We start from the raw sequence: 14198 nt of genomic DNA, 5'->3' as shown, positions 1-14198 counted from the left end.
TCAAGTTCAGATTCTCCTAGCAACGGTGCACGCCCTCCGGCTGCTGGCTGGGGTAACCCAAGCACCAAACACAGTGCAGCTGGGGCAGGTCCTGTTGCTAGGAGAACAATGACTCCTGCTCCGATCAGAGGGGCGAACAGAGTGGGTGTTGCCCTTTGTTTCCCAAGTAATTGTTTTAAAGCAAGGTGTGCCAGGAGCCAGCAGTGGGGGAATGAGGAACAAGGCTTGAGCCCTGATTTTTGTTTTTTGGTTTGTTTAGGAACTAGTGGTTAGTGTAAAGCCTCTTGTTTGAGAATATATCCCGAATGGGTTTGCATTTAGGGATAGAATCTGTAGGAGCTGAGGAAGCAACCAATTCCCCATACTGTTTGGTTCTCAGCCTCCACAGGCCATCTGCATCAGAGCAACAAGTGTGGGTTTGGGGGTGGGGTGGAGGAATGAAAAGGATCAAGCTGGCTTTGGTTGGGGCGGGGAGGGATTTGGGTTTCCAGATTTTGTGTTTATTTAAATACATTCACAGACCATCCTGATCTCAATCCTGTACGGTGCCGTGAGGTCGGGGCATGGGAGAAGAGGAGGAGGGGGGCCATGTTCCCTTCATGATCTCCTTTTACATGTGTTCCCTCCAACTGGTCACCACCCTGTGTCACCACTTGCACTTTGCAAAAGAGGAAGCTGATGCAGAAGGCGTGAGAAGTCTGAGGAAGAGACAAAGCTGAGAGGTGGGTCCAGCTCTGTCCCATTCCCAAACCACCTTCTTTCTCCTCGGCTGCCGAGGTGCAATGGGTCATCATCTGATGTAGGCTTGGAGGGGGACACCTGGGGCCCTGTTTTGGGGCTATTTTCTGAGAGCATGTCCTTCAGAAAATACATTCAAGTTCCCTTCTAGAGAAGCCTCTGCTTCAGGAGTAGGTCATACAGAAGGCTGTGTTCATCGAACTGATTTTATTTTCCTCTTGGACATTTGGAAAGACTATTCCTGAGCTTCCAGGGCAGTAAGGTGGTGTTATGGGACTGAGCTTCTGGCCAACCCTAGAGGCTAAACAGACACACACCCCTGCCCAGCACGGTCCTAAAGTCTGTATTCCTAAAACTTCCGTGTGCTTTCTTCCCACATTCTGGGTGGGTGCAGAGGACCCGGGTGGGACCCCAAGGCCCAGGAAGATGGTGGAGCCACTAGGAAGGAGCCTGGTTTTCTGAACGATTTCATGAAGCAGAATATCCCTCCCCCTGACATATAGGATTATGAATGAAAAACAAGCCTGTGTTGTATTGAGCCCTTGGCTTGGGAGACTGTATGTTACAGCAGTCAGGCTATGGTGATTCCTATATAGCGCATAGGAGGGTGTGGGATGACGCCATTTTTGTTGAGGTCACCTGGCTGGCTCAGTAGGAAGAGCATGTGAGTCTTGATCTCAGAGTTGTGAGTTTGAGCCCCATGTTGGGTATGCAGATTACTTAAAAATAAAATCTTTAAAAAAATCATTTTTGTTGGAGGAGGGGAGAGCGTGATATTTGGCAGAGGTGTTTCCATAAGTAGGTGGGGAGGGGCTTCCTGCTGGCAGAGGGCTCTGGTTTAATTAGCCACCCTAGACTGGGAAGAGGGAGCCAGTGTGCGTGAGCGTGCACGTGTGTGTGTGTGTGTGTGTGTGTGTGTATTGAAGTAAGCACCTTCTGATGAGGCCCTTTCTGAACTAAAGAAAATAATTATAATAATAGTTAACAGTAATAATAATAGCACCTAAAGGTAATAATTATAATAAAAGTTAATCTTGTATCACATACTTTTCCAAGTGCTTTACATGGATTATTTTGTTTAATCTTCATCCCAATGAAGTAGGAACTATTAATGTCATCCCCATTTTATAGGTGAGGAAACTGAGGCCAACAGAGATGCAGAACTTTCCCAGTGTCACCAGAACGTAAGTGGGGGAGCCAGGACTGGAGGACTGGAGGAAAGGTATGCTGGCGATCGAGCCGGCCGTCTGTCTTTCTAGAATGTGCTCTAACCCTTCTTGAGGGTGAGGAATTCTTCCCCACCTCATTGTCTAGAACAAAGGCAGAAGTAATTTGGGAGGCTTAGGTGTCCCAGGTTGGTAAGGAAGCCATGCCATTTATCTTGTCTGAGATGATGCCCTCTGGAATGTTTCCAGGAATGTTTGGCAAGGGGGCTCTGGGGTGAGGGGAGCAGGACAGCTGGGGAGGGGAGGGGCCGGCATGTGTTCATTGCAGGTTTAAAGAGAGGGTGTTGGCTAGACCCACGCTCAGGCAGAGGGAGGCCGAGGGAGCCGAAGGCGCTGGACACGGGCTCCTCGGAGCCCAATACTTCCCAGGATGCTCCAGGTCGTCTGCAGAGCAGGCTCTCAGTAGGAGGACCCCTGGCTGTCCTTTCTGCGCAGTGTCCTAGGAAGGACAGGTCCAGCAGGCAGAAAACACAACGGGCACATCTTTATAGCTTATACGAGAGGTGCTCAGAGTTTGTTGACTGCACGTCACAAATACTTGTAAAAGGCCTTCCGTGCGCCAGGAGATGTACTAGATGCTGGGGATGCCACAGTGAGCAAAACGACACGGCCCTTGCCTTCACGAGGCCTTCAGTCTGGATTCCAGATGCTGAATGTGATGCTGGAGGATGAGCCAGAGGTCATAGGCACCACAGAGGTGGGCTGCGGTGGGGAGGGGCTCAGAGGAGGAGAGTCTGGAATCCTCTCCAACGCCAAGCCCTGCCATCTGACTGGGGAGGCTCTGTTTCCCTGAAAGTGTTTTCAGACAGCTGGAGACTGTGGGTAGCTGTAGTCTGGCTTTAAGCACTGATAAGTGCATTTCAGAGGTGGGTGAGGCAGAGGGAAGGGGGCCTCAGTGGGCTGGCTTCCCCGAGAGGGAGCCACAAGGGGAGCTCTTGACTGGGAATGTGGATAATTCTTTTTTAGGACCAGCAGAAACTATGCCCAAAACAGGCCCTTTCCATATTTGATGTCACTTTGGGATCTCCATTAGATTTGCTTAGTGCCACAGGCATTCCGATGGACCCGAAGTCTTGCATTAAACTGGGAAAAATATTATCACTGGTTGGTCTGGAGCCCAGAGATAGGATTTGCTGTCTGGGGCACTGCACGGAGGCAGCCTCCCTCAGCCACGGACTCTAGCGCTTTCTTGAGCAGGAACCATCCATGGTGTAAGCGTTTTCTCTTTGACTGATGTGTTCAGAGAGGGAGCAGCCCAGCTGGGCTTGCGGCTGTGTCCCCCGTTAATTTAAGCCAGCTCAGGAATGCAGAATCTCCCTCATTTTCATGTTCCCTGTAAGCTCTGGGACTCCCACACACTCTACATGTTAAGTTTAGCACGACCTGTATAACTCACAGGTGAGTGGGCCAACTTCTGAAAATATCCCTTCTGCTCTCCTCTCTCCTGAGCTCCAGCCCTCTGTTCCTGGCTGCTTTCCGGATGTCCCACCACACTTCAAAATCAGCATGTCCTTCCTTCACTCAACCATCATTTATAAAGAGTCTTCTCTGGACCAGGGCCTGCTAGGGGCAGGAGATAGAGGCAAAGAAGGGATGCCCCCGCTATGGTGTGGACAGTCTGTTTAACTGGTCACCTGCTTCCTCCACTAGACCCAGCATGCCATGTGAGCAGGGGCCGCACTCACTCCCCAGTGTGTTCTCAGGCACTAGAACATAATAGGTGCCCAATAAACATTGTTGCCTCCATGTTAAATAAACACCTGTCCTCAAAAGGCTTCGGGGTGATGGGAAAACAGAGCAGTGAACCAGCAATTGTAGTTCACGCAGCACCAGTGTTAGGGAGGAGGTAAGCAAGAGGGGATTTAGCTAAGCCCTTGAAATGGGGCTCAGGGGTGGCTTCCTGGAGGAGGCAGTGCTTGAGCTGAGACTGGAAGTGGAAGCGAGAGACACTCTGGATATTGATGGAAAGCCATGCCGGCATGGACTGGAGGTGGGTCCTGGGGCAGTGGTAGGAGGTGAGGTAGAGAGGCCCAGGGGCAGGTGGCCAAGCTTACGTTTGGCGAACCAGCCCCACCTTCCCTGACCTCCTGTTTTTGGTGGAGGGCACCCCTGTCGTCCTGGAGACCCTTCTGGCAACCCTCCACAGTCTGTCTTCTCTCTTCTTTCGGGTTCTAGTCCTCTGGGTTCTGTGCTTGCCCTCCCCCCTGGTGCCCCTGCTCTGGTTCCACTGCCCCACCCTTACCTTCTGCTTGTCTGGGTCACCATACAGGCCACCTGACTGGTCCTCCTGCCCTTGTCTTGTTTGGCTCCAATCTATCCCATACACTTCTGCCAGATTCTTCTTTCTAGAGCTCAGTCCTGACCACAGCCCTCTTTGCTCAGTAGCTTTCAGTGGCTCCAGGTGCCTTACTAAATTAGGGGGAAATGTCTTGTCCCAGCATTTCAGGACTCCAGCCTGTAGCATCTACCTAACTTTCCAGAATCTTCTTCCATTGTTCACATTCATGCAGCCAGCACCAAACTGGACTCTTGACGCTTCTCCAACCACAGCCAAGTTCCTTCTGCCTGGAATGCCTATTCCCATGTCCCCAAATGTCTGTGGGGTCCTATATACCTTTCGAGGCCAATCTTAAACTCTGCTCTCTCTGTGAGGCCTTTCCCAACCTTCTGATATTCTAGCTCTTACCTTGAATTGTAGCACAGTCTAACTCTAACTTACCTGCTGAACTGCTTCTTCCGGAGCATGGGGTATTATTATTAAAGGTATTGGCAGTAGGAGGGGGCTAATAATGTGTTATGGCCAGAGGACCCAGGCAGACCTAAAAACCCAGCAAGCACTGCCCACAAAGTCTCAGATGGTGACCTAGAGTAAGAGGAGTGAAGAAAGAGGAGTCACACTTGACAGCACACCTCACTTGGCAAACTGGGATGAGCCTGGGGGCCTTGTTCTCTCCAAATTTCTCCTCTTTCTGTGCTCTGGCCAGTCACATAGAAGAACAAGGGAGAGAGCCTGGGCCACGGAACTGTACCAACTGAATGGAAGGGAGGGCCAGGCCAGCCACTCCCCAGTCCACATTTTAGGAATAGTGACCACACCCACTGGCAAATATGGGCCAATCACTGCCCTTGTATATGACTGGTCAGATGAGCATTGCCTCTCCTTAGGACAGAATGACAGTGGAGGCGTGTAGGGAGGGAGTCCTGAGAGAGCATCTCGTCTTGCCTAGGAAGTCTCCCAATACCCAGCACAGCACTGAACACCGGGTGCAAGTGATGGGGACTTGTTGAATTAGTGAGAAACGAGTACTGCCAGCATGAGCTGGGGGATGGTTTGGGTCTGCCCCTGCTTCAGGGTCCAGACCTGGGACCTCTGGACAGGGTGGAAACTGACCTCAGAGGGAGCCCTCTCCCTGCCTCCATGCAAGTACACACATACACATACAGCAATACTCAACAAATGCTGACGACCCACTGGGCTTGGAGGCTTCAGGGGCAATGTCTATCAAGGTTCATATCCAAAGATTCTGGAAGATTCTCTGTAAAATCATCAAGAAGAAAGAGATGTTGCACGGCAGCATATGAGCTAAGGGGAAGAGAAGCCTGAGAAGCAGACTCAATCAGGACAAAATCCCTGGGAAGTGGAAACACACGGGCTGTGAGGACAATGAGTGTGACCTCTCTGGTTAGGGAGAGAGGACAAGAGGGGAAGGGAGAAGGGGACCAGTAGGACCTGCATAGGGTCCCTGTAGCAAAGGGGACTTTTAAGAGGTGTCTTTACCAGAGGAACTGAAATGCCAAACTCATGTGTGCCCTGACAGGTGCTGGGCTTCTGGCCAGGCTGCCTGAATCCTCTCTCCTAAAGCAGATCTTCTTACCCTGCCCGTAGTACAGAGGCTGTGGATAAATGTGGTTGGCTCACTGCTACATTTTGGGGTGGAGTCTGGGGCCAGGCTGCTTCTGATTTCTCTCCCTGACTCTGATATCAACTTTTATCCAGCCTAGAGGTTCCAGGTGCTGGACTCTGCAGTGGGAACAGCTTTGTTTCTATGACACTGAACCAATGGTCAGGAGGCCTGGATTCCACCTCTAAGATCAGAATGGGACCAGCGGGTAGATTTGTTCTTATACAGGGGATATGCCTCTGCAGGTAGACTAGGGAAGGTGTTCCTGCAATCTGGATAGCCACTGCTGCCAGGGACATCACTGGCCAAGGTCAGGTCCCGTGATTCTGCGATTCTACCTTTGAAGTGGTTCTGAGTAGGATCCTAGACCCTATTAGGGGATCATAATGCCTATTCCACTGGTTTCCTAAAGAGCGAGCTGCCTTCTACTTCTATATAGTTAAATCATCAAGACATTCTTGATCATTTAAATTTCTCATATGGAACCTTGCAATTTTGGATCTCAACTCTGTGTTCCTTTCTTTCCCCTCCAAAAAGAAATGTCTCATCTGAGGAGTTTTTAATCGTCAGGACTTGAGGGACCTTAAGCAAGTGTATTTGTAAAGGCCTGTGATCACATGGTTACTTACTAAAGTCCTATGGATCAGACACTTTGGTGATGGTTTTGTCCTTCCAAATGCTTTCCTCAGCATTCTGTCCTTTGCGTGTCACACACGCCACGTGGGGGGAGTTAGGAGGTGTTTATTTTGATCATCCTTTTTCTCAGGTGTGGAAATGCAGGCACAGGCTGGTGGAATGGAGGGGGGAGGAGCTGGGATAGGAATCTGGACTCTCCAAGCTCCACTGATCTGGAGGGAAGCTGCTCCTGGCCTCAGCGCCACGACAGCCCTCTGTCTTGGTCTCCTCACCAGCCCAGGGCCCAGGGGAGGCAGGGATGTCAGGGAGCCTCAGTTTCCAGCCAAGTATTCTCTGGTGGGAGGAGAAGCCTGAGGTAGGGTGGGGGGATGTGAAAGCGCCCCTGCAGACAGCCCTGCCAAGGGATCACTGCTTTCCCGACCGAATTAATTACTTCCTGTGATCTAGAGCCTACCACTAGGCTTTTTGGTGCTATTCTTTCCACCCGCCCTGTTTCCCTTTCTTTTGCATTCTTTCCCTTTGCCCCTGCAGAGGCCTCCTCTGGACCTCCAGGCTCTGCAGACCTGCTCTGCCGTCGATTCTGCAATTCGCCACTGGGTGGCGCAGCTGGCCGCGGTGTGTGGGCTCGGGTCACAGCTCAAAGCTCCAGGCGCACGTCCCGCCTACCGCCAGCCCAGGCCCCCAGCAGGCAGTGGAGCTCCTGGGGGCGCTGGGGAGGGGAGGTGAAGCGAAGGGAGCATTTTTTGGAACCTGGGTGGGGGGCGGCTCCCGGTCTGTGGGGGCCTGGTGGGGCAGAACAAGGCTCGGGTTCGCTTAAAGAGAGACAAAGAGAAGTGGGTGGCTTGGGATATTGGGAGGTGGGGCAGGGTAGGGAGGGGTGAGAAGGAAGAGGCTCAACTCTCTTCCCCCCCCCCGCCCGGGGTTTCTCCCCTCTCTGGAATAGAATGGGCTGGAAAATTGCATTTGAACAGAGAAAACGTCTTTGCCTCCTGGAGGAGGGACCTGGAGGTGGGGTTGCTGGAGGCGGGGAGGGAAGGGAGTAGTGGAGGGGGGGTGACTTCCCTATCTGTTTAACAAACACACAGCACTCACTATGTGCCAGACACTTCACATACACTCCAACATTTTCTTTTCTCTACCTTACTGTATTGTAAAAACACATATATATCACATATAAGGTATAAAATATGTTAATTGACTGTGTATGTTATTGGTGAAGTTTCCAGTCAACAGTAGGTTATTAGTAGTTAAGTTTGGGGGGAGTCAGAAGTTATATGTGGATTTCAACTGCATGGGGGTTGATGCCTGAACCCTTTGTGTTGTTCAAGGATCAACTGGATTGAAAATGCCTCACTGGCTGGGAAACTTCGTTAGCTAATCACAAATGGTGCTTGACCTTGGGCTGGTTGCTTATCCTTTATAGTTGTTCTGAGAACCAAATGAGACCATTCATGTAAACAGCTTAGAACAGTGAGTGCTCAGCAAACGTTGATGAGATACAAACTCTTTTTAAAAAAATTTTTTTTTAACATTTATTTATTTTTGAGAGAGAGAGAGAGAGACAGAGTGTGAGTTGGGGAGGGGCAGAGAGAGACAGAGGGAGACACAGAATCCAAAGCAGGCTCCAGGCTCTGAGCTGTCAGCACAGAGCCTAACGTGGGGCTTCAACCCACAAACTGCGAGATCATGTCCTGATCTGAAGTCAGACACTGAACCAACTGAACCCCCCAGGTGACCGGGTACAAACTGTTCATAGCAGCCTGGACAAGGGGGAAACATAGCTCATCATTCATTCCAGGTCCACCATTCCTTGTCTGCCTTTCTGGTGTCCAAAAAGCTCTGAAAGCCCAAAGCTTTTCTATTTGTTTGCAAAACTGATTTAGTGGCAAAACCTAACCTGAGCTTATGCTGACCTGCTTATAGTCTTTATATATCCCACTCAGTGTCAGTGTTCACTTCACTGCAAGGGCGCCTGGGCGGCTCAGTTAGTTGAGCCTCCGACTTCAGCTCAGGTCATGATCTCACGGTTTGTGAGTTCGAGCCCGTTGTAGGGCTTTATGCTGATAGTGTGGAGCCTGCTTGGGATTCTGTCTCCCTCTCTCTCTATCTCTCTCCCGCTCTCTCTCTTTCTCTCTCTCTCTCTCTAAATAAATATAAGTAGGGGCGCCTGGGTGGCTCAGTCGGTTAAGCGTCTGACTTCAGCTCAGGTCACGATCTCGCGGTCCGTGAGTTCGAGCCCCACGTCGGGCTCTGGGCTGATGGCTCAGAGCCTGGAGTCTGCTTCCGATTCTGTGTCTCCCTCTCTCTCTGCCCCTCCTCTGTTCATGCTCTGTCTCTCTCGGTCTCAAAAATAAATAAAACGTTAAAAAAATAAAAAAATAAATATAAGTAAACAAATACATAAATATTAAAAAATATATATAGGTCCTCACTGCAACTGAAGATTGTTTGGCTAGAAGTGACTCGAAATGTTCTTGTAGCACCATGACTGGATAAAGGGTTGCCAACAATCAATATAGAAAGTGATATTATTGGAGTAATTGCAAAATAAGCATCATCTTCCTCCCTGGGCTTCCATTTCTTCCTGCGAAATGTGGATAACAACAGCAACACTCATGGAGCACCCTCTAGGTCCTAGACAAAGTTCCAAATACTCTACATACTATTTTACATTACTCATGCCATTCTCACAATAACATAAGTTATAACATTCCCATTTTACAGGTGAGGACACTGAGATGCAGAGAAAAATAATTAGCCCAAGTGTATCCAGCTACTCGATGGTGGATCTGAGGTTTGAGGTTTGAACCTGGCAGTCTGGCTCCAGAGCACAGGTTCTAATAACAGTGGTTCCTCTACTTCCTGCTTCCCTTTTTCTCAGCTGTGGAAATGCTAATTACTAATCAATTGAATTCATTCCTTTAAGTAGCATACTATTAGTATATTGGGAAGTAATGTGGTCTAGTTGCCTTTTCTTCTGTTACTAATCTGCCCATCCATCCATTCATCTGCCCTTCCTTCCTTCCTTCCTTCCTTCCTTCCTTCCTTCCTTCCTTCCATCCATCCATCCATCCATCCATCCATCCATCTGAGATTAATGCAGTGTAAATAGTTACAAGAATACCTCCTATCCACTGTGAGCCTCTAGCCTCAATGAACATGACTTATCTCATCAGTATAAAATGGCATCATAATATTTACCCTGCAGGCTGCTTATATTAAATGAGCTGTTTTATGTGTGATGTCTAGCCTGGAGTTCATATTACTCTATGTAGTTGAAAGAGACATAATTACATTGAAGGAATCCTACAACTGGTAGAACTACACATTTCACGAGTGCTCCCACCTTCACATTTATTGTAAATCAGTTATATTTTAGTCTTTAAAAATTTAATCCTGCTGCACCCTGGGAGAAGATACTCCTCCAAATGTTGAACTGACTAAGGGGCCCACATCCACCTTGGCCACCCACCCCCTTCCTGTGATAGAGGGAGCCATCTGCCTGTTGGCTGGCAGGGATTTGGGCACGATGGAGTGGCCTAGTCTCCTTCCCTTCCTGATCTCCCTGTTGACAAGTCTGAGTAGCTTTTTCCTGGAAGAAGAAGGTAGAAGGCTTTGGGAGGGGGCTGGCCCTTCCTTCTCCAAGGAGGCAGTGGAGAGCATCAGGGAGGGAAGTTGGACTGGCTCTGGTGGTAGCTGAAATACGTATTCGTTTTGAGAGAGTGTTCCAACAGCAAGGCCAGGGGCAGCATTTAGAAATTTTTAGTCTTCTGTACTTCTGATCCTGGGTATGGTGGGAGAGTGGAGGCAGGCAGCCTTTGCCAGAGAGAGCTTGGCACTCAGGCTCCTGCCATCTGGGTTGTGAATGTTGTGCGTGTGTGTGTATGTGTGTGTCTCTATGTGTGTCTCTTTGTATGTGTGTTCTTTCCATAGACAGACTCTCTGGCCAGATGTCAGAAGCTCTCAAACCAGGGACAAAGGAGTCCCTGATCCACTGTCTCCCCATCCATACCCCCAATCCCACCACTTCCCTCAAGTTAATTGTAGAACAGATTACAATTCAAAAGAGGTTGAACTTTCATACATTTGTTGCCTTGCCTCTATTATCCAGGTAATAAGATTTTAAAAGATAGTCCATGGGCCACCTGGGTGGTTCAGTCGGTTGAGTGTCTGACTTTGGCTTAGGTCATGATCTCATGGTTCGTGAGTTCGAGCCCCATGTTGGGCTCACTGCTGTCAGCCTGTCAGTGAGGAGCCTGCTTCTGATCCTCTGTCCCCTTCTCTCTCTGCCCCTCCCCTGCTTCCATTCTCTCTCAAAAAATAAAGCATTAAAAAATTAAAAGATAGTCCATATTACATAATAGTAATTAACGGTCAAACAAAGACACAAACCATAACATAAGACAAACCAACCACGAACAGGTTCAAGTTATCTGTTGCAGTCACCTCCCCTGTGCCCTAGGAAGGAGGCTGATGTTTCTGGATTCCTCTCCGCAGTCAGGGACGGGGTGGGATGTAGGAGCTGCAGTGTTGGTCAAGAGTTCAGGATGACCATTGGCTTGCTGCTGGCTGGTGAGTCCTACACAAAGTTGAGCTGGAAGACTGGCTGGCTTTCACCGAAAGACACAGAAGCCACATCTATGTGAAGGCATGGGAGGGAGGGGCTCGATGAAGGGACACTGATGGGGAAGCCCACTGGAGACACTTTGAAGGACTCAGAGGCAGGGGTACCCCAGGTTCCCCATGTGGAGCCCATCTTGGATCATCTGAGCTATTAACTCAGCCGGAGAGGAGTGACCTGTGGCTTCTGGAGTCTGTGGAGCAGAGGGCGTACCCTAGGAATAAAAAGTCATTTGCCTACTCTTGTGAACAGCAAGGCTCATGGAACCATTTGACCTTGCAAGTGTAGCTGTAGGAGGAACTTGCAGTCACTGAACAAGCCCTCGTTGATTATCTAGGCCCCCTGCTTCACCCTGGAGATCCCGTGAGTCACGCATTTAACAAATACTGAGCACGTACCTGTGGCAGTGCTTTCTGGGTGCTGAAGGTACAGCAGTGCACAAACAGAATCAGATTATAACCCTGTTGTCACCGAGTCTGCCTCCTGGTGGGGTGACGCAGATCATAAATGAATAAAATCTATGTATGGCATGTTGGCTGGAGAAAGGTGTCTGGAGAAGGGATGTTGGGGGAAGATTGTACAATTTTAAATGGAGTGGCAAATAAAGTCCTTACTGAGAAGGTGATGCTAAGATGAAGATCAGAAGGAGGTGAGAGAAGGAGCCTTGTAAGTACCTAGTGAAAGAGTGGGTCAGGCAGGGGACATGATATGTGCAAAGACCCTGTGGCAGAGGAGACCAGTAATGCCAGAGCAGAGGGTGCACAGGCAGAATGGCAGGAGATGACACAGAGGGAGAGGTGGATCGTGCAGGACCTTGTGAGTTATTTCCAGGCCTTTGTTATAATCTTGACGAGAGATGGAAAGCTGTTGGGCCATTTCTAGCACTGAAGTGACTTAGGGTTTTGTAGGACCACTTTTCCTGGGTTGTTGAACAGAGACTGAAATAGTTTTGGTCTCAGCGATGGCAGTGTGGCGGGATGGTCCTCAGGAGCAGGAGACCAGGTCCTTCACGGCAGATATGAGCATGGGGACTTGCTCCTGTCCGAGCCTGCCTGATACAACAGGCTGTTGAGAGTAGGTGCCTGGGGAAGGGCTGTCGGATGAAGAGACAGCAAGGTAACCTCACAAACACTCTGTAACACAAGGAAAGAAACCTGCAGCGTCTGTAATATAATTCCATTTATTTAAAATTGCACATGTCTGTGTGCAAGAAGCATGAGGGATGTGAAAGCTGGTCATCAAAAGCAGGCAGTGATTATGTCTGGGTGGCAGGCGATCCTGACTTTCTCCCCCCTCCCAATACCTTTCTGTAGAGTTTAAATTTTTTTTTAGTAATAAGCAGGTATTATTTATATAACCATGAAAAAAACCCAACAGAGCTATTTTCATTGTGGGAGAATAAAAGAAAATAAGTGTGATTACTGAGGATTTTGTGGATTGTTCTGTTAATATATTTTGTGTTCCCAGGCCCTCAAGTAACCAGCCTCAAAAGCAGGATGCAGCTCATTGAATGGGACGGTGATGATTCCTTCTTCAGTTGGTCAAACAGCTAAATCCGCCTTCGAACCTGCGGCCGCGCAGCTCCCGTGACGTCCGTTTCTGCCTGTTTCGGGTTTGGGGGATGTGCAGCCACACACCTTCCCTGTCTGTGCTCCAAGCCCACTAACAGCCCGTTCACACCACTCCAAGTTCATTACTGCAGAGAGGTGGGAGCATGTAAGGGGAGTGAACCGGAGACTTAGGACTCAACTGCACCAGGCACCTGATGAAAAGTGAAGAAGCAGGACGCCCGGCCAGCTCAGTTAAGTGCCAGATCCTTGATTTCTGCTTGGGTCATGACGCCAGAGTTGTGGGATTGAGCCGTGCGTCAGGCTCTGGGCTGAGCATGGAGCCTGCTTAAGATTCTCTCCCTCTGCCCCCTCCCCCGCTTGCATGCTCTCTCTTTAAAATAAAATTAAGGAAAAAGTGAAGAAGCAATGGCAAAGAAGGAGTGAGTGCCACTGACTAGTAATTGTGGGACTCAAAGTAACAACTGGCCCCGGCCTCCACCCCCTTTCAAGGAGAAAGTCTTCAAATAGCAGAGGGAGGAGGGGGGAGGAGGAGGAAGGGAGGAGAGGAGGAGGGGAGCAGGGCCTACTTCGCTGACCCCTGTTTCCCCGCAGAGTCACCTCACGTGAATAATTAAGCCCCGAACAAGCTGAGGAAACAGTTTTCTGCAAGCAGGGATTCTGGGAAAATGTGAAGACCCGAGCCGAATTAGCCCTACGTGTTGTTCTAATGCGTGTTTAACTGTGTGTGGTTTTTGCACGTTTAACACGTTAAGTGTGTGTGTAAATATCTTTGAAAGCCCAAAGTCCCAGGGTCTCCCACGGAGGCCACTGTGAGGACTGCACAGGTTTCCTGCATTCCTGAGTCTTTGAGGCCCTGCTCCCTGGGGACTCTGCACAGAGAAGGAGGCCAGAGCCTGCAGGTGAGGGCCCCCTGGGTCCCTCTGCCAGATACCTGGGGGTGAGTTACAGGTGTCCCCGGAGCAGCAGATCCACACCAAGGGTTACCAAGGCAACACCTGCTCCTCCTGGGACAAGAGAGGAAGGGAGTGCTGACAGAGTAGGATTGCATGAGCTGCCTTTCCAGAGGGATCTGGGCTAAAAATACCCATGCAGTTGGCACTTGCTGGGTGTCGGGAGCCTCTGCCTCATGTCTGGCTCCTGGTGTTCTGACCCTCCAGTGCAGGGTGCAGGACCACGGGGGTGTGGAGGGCAGGCACTTGAGGAAAACCCCTGATGGCCTTACCGGCTGTGGTGTGGGGGCCTGAGTCAGAGCTGGGGTGAAGAAGAGGAGGGACATTGTCTTCCTGGCAGACACAGAGCCTGTCTTGTTTGCCTGCACCGGAAGTCAATAGGTTGGTCACTCCTGGGCAGCCCACCTAGGGTAATCAAAGCACTGGCAGCTCCTGAGGGTACTGGAGACCGGTACAGAATGCTCTTGAACTTGCCCGCCCTTTCTGAGAGGTCCCTGCCAGCCTGGGATTTGCTGACCCGGGGCTTCCCGGCTCCTTGGGTCCCACGCTGCAGG

At 50.0% G+C, this 14198-nt stretch overlaps 1 long non-coding RNA gene across 1 annotated transcript; it reads left to right on the top strand.

Annotated features, from left to right (window-relative positions):
* Positions 1-486: 486 nt before the first annotated feature.
* Positions 487-12952, top strand: LOC107180983. Its single transcript, XR_001511757.2, has 3 exons — positions 487-722; positions 1870-1960; positions 12591-12952. It is a non-coding gene; the product is annotated as an uncharacterized LOC107180983 (long non-coding RNA).
* The last annotated feature ends 1246 nt before the right edge of the window (positions 12953-14198 follow it).

This window comes from Panthera tigris, chromosome F3 (genome assembly GCF_018350195.1).
Source record: "Panthera tigris isolate Pti1 chromosome F3, P.tigris_Pti1_mat1.1, whole genome shotgun sequence".
NCBI lineage: Eukaryota > Metazoa > Chordata > Mammalia > Carnivora > Felidae > Panthera > Panthera tigris.
Note: the sequence above shows the minus strand (reverse complement) of the source record. Positions and strands in the feature narration are given on the sequence as shown.